Source organism: Podarcis vaucheri, assembly GCF_965113315.1.
Source record: "Podarcis vaucheri genome assembly, chromosome: 2".
In the NCBI taxonomy this organism is placed as follows: domain Eukaryota; kingdom Metazoa; phylum Chordata; class Lepidosauria; order Squamata; family Lacertidae; genus Podarcis; species Podarcis vaucheri.
Genome location: NC_138760.1, coordinates 20,844,678 through 20,850,310, shown reverse-complemented (window position 1 = coordinate 20,850,310; position 5,633 = coordinate 20,844,678). Strand labels below are relative to the sequence as shown.

At 49.2% G+C, this 5,633-nt stretch overlaps 1 long non-coding RNA gene across 1 annotated transcript; it reads right to left on the bottom strand.

Moving 5' to 3' along the window:
- Nucleotides 1–3,639: 3,639 nt before the first annotated feature.
- On the bottom strand, nucleotides 3,640–5,172 carry LOC309526117. The gene is made up of 2 exons (XR_014216679.1): nucleotides 4,430–5,172; nucleotides 3,640–3,760 (listed from the first exon to the last, which is right to left on the bottom strand). It is a non-coding gene; the product is annotated as an uncharacterized lncRNA (long non-coding RNA).
- Between the last annotated feature and the right edge of the window lie 461 nt (nucleotides 5,173–5,633).

The following is a 5,633-nucleotide window of genomic DNA, read 5'->3' as shown; positions in this document are numbered from 1 at the left end:
TTCATTTCCGAACTGCAGCGTGCAGCTCTACACCTTCTGCCCTAGGTCGGCGAAGACCCGTCTGAGTCCCCGCCTCTTGCACACCAGCTTAATACCCTAGCCTTGCTCCACCTCCTTCGCCTCTCCCTACGTCTCTGGGTCCTTCTGCCCCCCTGGGCCTCCTCCCTTCTACTCTCCTCTGACGCTGACCCCCCTGATCCTTCTGCCTCCTTGCGGCGGGCTTTGGGACCTGGCTCACTCTCCGGGCTGCTTACTGCTCCAGCTTCCGCTGCATTTGAACTTGGCGCGCGCGCCCAACTCTCTACTTTCCTCTTAACCGTTGCCTCGCTCTCTGAGGAGGGCGTGACCACCCCTGACTCGTGCCCTCCCTCCTGCTGACAGCCTCCGGAACCCGATGCCTGGCTACCTTCCTCCCTGCTGCTCTCAGTCTTGAGCGTGGGTCCCGACTTCCAGCTGCTGCCGCCCTCAGTTATGAGCGTGGGTCCCGACTTCCAGCTGCTACTCTCTGAATCTCCTCTGTTCCCTTCCTCCTGGGGTGTCCCCCCGGATCCCCCCCCTTGCTCTGCTCACTGGGGCTCCCTTTTGGGAGTCCTCTGACTCACTGCTTAGGCTTGGAGATCTCGGGTCGTCATCATCACTCATTTTCCCTTCGGATTCCTCCCCCTCGCTCTCTGCTTCCTCCCTTCTCTGCGTCTCTGCTCCTGAACCCCTGACAGCTGCGTATGCAAACTCACGATTCGGCACTTCTAAGCATGTGCAAAGTGTGATTTAGCGCTTCTGCGCATACGCAACCACCAAAATCCAAAAGTAACCCCTTCTGGTACTTCCAGGTTTTGGCACGTCCGTAACCCAAAAAAATGCAACCTGAAGCGTCTGTAACCCAAGGTTATTAAGATTAAATTTAGTGTACAACATTGGAGAGCACCATGTTTGGCAGCCTTCATATATTCTGTATCCAAGTAAGGCCCAGAAGGTGTCTGGCCAATATGGAATCATACTATCAAGAGAACAAGTCAAGCACTGAACTACAAAAGAACCAAACTGATGGTCTTCAGAGAAGGCCAATAAACAAAACAAAACAAAAACAGCAACCAGCATACAAGTCACAATGAGGTAAGCGTAGGTGCCCACATATTGTTGTTTGGGTATACAATTTGCCAGCTCCTGTGAATAGCAACCCCAGACCACCCAAGTGCCCCTGTTTTCCAGTCATGGATTTACAGAAGATGTCCTGGTTTTACTGGGCGAGAATCAGCTAACCACCCCCATCAGCAGAAGCCCTGCTCAAGGATTTCCACTTGTGACTTCCCACCCCCTCCTCCCTTTGCACACACCCCAAAATGGGCTCCATAGGGGGTCAGGAGAACCCCCCAGAACAGCACACGGAGGTGGGAGATCTGCAAGCTGGAGTACTTGTACAGGTGGGACAACTGGAAGCCTACAGTGTTGAATTCCACCCTTCATGCGCACAATTTCACAAATAACGGAGATGGGGTATTGTGGTTTTGCTTCCATTCTTAATTCATCTGCATTAGTTTCACTATAGCTAGAAATGTATTTACAACGCTGCTAGTTGCCTGTGCATTAGCTGTTTGCAAAAACAAAAGGGAACGTGAGAGATTAAATTAAGTGTTGAATGAATCTGTCTCGTGGAGATCCTCTTAATAAAACTCATGTAGTGCAAAAACACAAGCATTCCACCAAGAAAAATGCATTAAATGAGTTTGGGTCATGTTCAATAAAACAAACAAACCCAGAGCGAAGGAACCTCCTCTGAAGCTTAAAAAAATTGACATTTTAAGGCGTTACAGTTTCACAATTTACCTTTTAATTGAATTTGGTCTGCAAGCTTACCACAAAAATAATGTGCTACAGTGTCAGCACTTTTATAATGCTCTAATAGGAAGCAGACTATCTATGACATCTTTGAATAAAAGGGAACACTTTTTTTTAGTGTTTTATTAAACGTGAAAAGATTGCATTTTTTATTTTTTAAAAAAACTCTGCTTCAAATGCTGAAAGTTATTTGAGTTTAAAAATCTCAATGCTATTTGAACCAGGAACAGGAACAGGCTATTTATTCTGGGAATTCAACAGCACACTTCCTAGTTGCCATTACACATACAAGGTGTTTTCCTCCACTGCCTCTGAAACTGATTGTAAAATACAGCCATCAGGACTAGTAGCCTCCATAAACTTGTATAATTTCCCTCCGAAGCCAACCAAGTTAACAGACATCACTACAATTTGTGGTGACAAATTATACCTGAAGGAGCATCTCCAGGGCCATCTTACCCATAGGTGCTAGGGGTGCGGGGCACCCAGGTGCCAGGCTCTCAGGGGCGCCAGGCCAAGAGTCCAGGGCCCGAGAGTTGAGTCCGGGGAAGAGCCCACCCATTGGTCGGAGTGCCATGGTGGGTTCTTCTGCTGCGGGCGGCTCTGCGCCACGAGTTCGGGGGGGACCCAGTCAGCGAGACGCGGATGCGGCTGGCTGGCTCTGCCCTCCTGCACTCCTGGGACTGGCAACCTGGGGGGGGATCTTTGCACCCCAGCACTGCATATGCTTAAGACAGCACTGAGCGTCTCCACCCCCATCTTTCAGCCCAGACACTGAGGTCCAGCTCCGAGGGCCTTCTGGCAGTTCCGTCCCTGTGAGTAGTGAGGTTATAGGGAGCCAGGCAGAGGGCCTTCTCAGTAGGCGCCCACCCTATGGAATGCCCTCCCATCAGATGTCAAGGAAATAAACAACTATCTGACTTTCAGAAGACATCTGAAGGCAGCCCTGTTTAGGAAAGTTTTCAATGTTTGATGTTTTATCGTGTTTTAATATTCTGTTGGGAGCTGCCCAGAGTATGTATGTATGTATGTATGCATGCCTGCATGCATGAACAAACAAACAAACAATATTATTATTATTATTATTATTATTATTATTATTATTATTATTATTACTGCTACTACTCCATAGTTGAACTATGCTTTGGAGAGATGTTCTTCCATTAGTCTCACCTCCATCTCCCGCCATCCAACTTCACTGAAATGACCTCCAGCTTCTTGAGAGGCTCTTTCACTTACCTCACCTAATTCATAATTTTGTGCACCGATGTCATGCCGCTGCCCTTATGCACCCCATTTTTTCAAAGCTTAAAAGGACCCAAACACCGTAGCATTTGCTCTCAGGGGTGTTTCTCCCCTGAGATCGTTCTGGTTGCCCTCCTGAAGCTTTTACAGCTCCACAACATCCTGTCTGAGGAGAGGAGGCCACAACAGCTCATCGTATTACAAGTGCACCCAGAACCAGTCCACCCGTGAGATGCGATGAAGCACAAGAGGCAGCGCACTGCCTACTACACTGCTTCTGGCGCCACCAGAACACCCCTCTCTTGCTGCAAGAGGGAAGCATTCCAGTGTGTGGTGTTGTCACTTGCCTCCACCACCACAGGGACACCAAGGCCGCACATGTACACCCTCCAACGTTTTTACGATGAAAACAGAGACAGCCTATTCAATCATGATGATGATGATGATTGTGGCGTTCATACGGAGTCCCCGGTCGTCTCACGTACTATTGACCCGTACACCACTAATCCGCTGCCACCAACTAGGTCCTCCCCGGAAAATCACTTAGTCTCAGTCAGGTTCTTAAGTTAGCAATGAAGATTGTAGTTTATTGCAAACAAAAATAAACTTTAAATGCATTTGAAACGCTATTCCCCTTTACCCTCCTAGTCTTATTTTATTCTGTCTCTAACTCTTCTACCTCTCCTCACCAGCGGCGTAGCGTGGGTTGTCAGCACCTGGGGCAAGGCAAGTAATTTGCGCCCCCTAACCCGTGGATTTGCGCCCCCTAACCCTACAAATCTATGCCTATGAATGATGGTGCCTCTCTCTTTCTCTTTCTCATTTTCCAATTGATTCCCATTTCCGCCGATCGATCCCCGAAGCTCTCACCCAGCAAAATTCGTGCGTAATTACGCTTCGCCATCCCTAATCCTGCCGCTTCCACCGGGAAATCATGACGGTGCGTTTCTCCTCTCCAAACATTCCCCGGCCCTTTGCCGGCCGGTGCAGCCCTTTTGGCTACGAGCTCCCCTCCTTCTCTGCCCGCTTCCGACCCCACCTCCCCGTCCAGCCTCCCTACCTCCTGAAAAAAGGCGCCGGCGCCGAGCAGGACACCCCCGCGGCCATCGGAGAGAGGCGGGGCCGAGGGAGGCAAGCCAATGGGCGAGGCGGGGGTAGGTGGCCACGGGGGTGGGCGCTGCTGCAGTCCTCGGGCGGGCAAGGTAGGAGCAGGCAGAGGCTGGCCGGCCGCTCTGACAATAGGGGCGGGCCGAGGGCACGACGGGGCTGGGCCCTCTGGACTCGCGCCCCCCCCTAGATGTTGCGCCCGGTGCGGCCGGCACCCCTGGCACCCCCCGCGCTACGCCACTGCTCCTCACACAAGAACCAACTGCACTAACTGTCTCTCTAATTCCAACTGTCTGCCAACTGCTTTCCCAACTGCCTTTTCCCAACCAACTAAACCTCTGGCTAAGCCCTTTTATAAGCAGGTAGGCTCCACATCTGGCTTTTCTATTGGTCTACCTATTAACTCTTTCTCTCCCCCTGTACAGACATTTTCAAACGAATGGGCAAACGCCACAATGATGATGATATTATTTATATCTCGCCCATGCCCCAGCCCCTCTGGGCAGCTGCCAACACATACAAAAGCATAATAAATGCTGGAAATGTGGAGAAAAAGAAGGAACCTTTTACCACATGTGGTAGACGTGCCCCAAGGTAAAAGACTTCTGGGAAAGGATTTATAATGAATTGAAAAAAGTGTTGAAAAACACATTTACTAAAAAACCAGAAGCATTTTTACTTGGTATAGTGGGGGGTGAAATCCCCAAAAAGGATGTTACTTTTTTTCTGTATACCACAACAGCTGCGAGAATATTGCTAGCGAAGAATTGGGAGAAACAAGATTTACCAACTATCGGAGAATGGCAGATGAAGATTATGGGCTATATGGAACTTGCTGAACTGACCGGGAGACTCCGAGACCAGAGAGAAGAGACGGTGGAAGAAGACTGGAAGAAGTTTAAGGAATCTTTCAAAAAATACGTTCATATTTAAACCTTAGAATAGCTTTGGAAGTGGATATAGGCTGTAGGGTCAGAAGTAGAAGATAGGGTATTTTAAAATAGTATTATTTGTACAGTGGTGCCTCGCAAGACGAAAATAATCCATTCCGCGAGTCTCTTCGTCTAGCGGTTTTTTCGTCTTGCGAGGCAACCCTATTAGCGGCTTAGCGGATTAGCGCTATTAGCGGTTTAGCGGTTTAGCGGCTATTAAAGGCTTAGCGGCTTAGCGGCTAAAAGTCTATTAGCGGCTTAGCGGCTTAGAAAAGTTCTAAAGGTTGCATAGTTACTTATCTCTTTGGCTTGGGGGTCCCATAACTCCACCCCCTCCAACATTTCTCTGATGAAAATGAGGACATCCTAAGGAAAAGCGGGGTATTCCAGGATCAAATCAGAAACCGGGACAGCTTCTGTGAATACAGGATTAACCCTGGAGAATAGGGACACTTGGTGGTTTTTGTGCATGTCTCTTGGTGAGTTTGACAAGAGGGGGCTTCTGGCACAGGG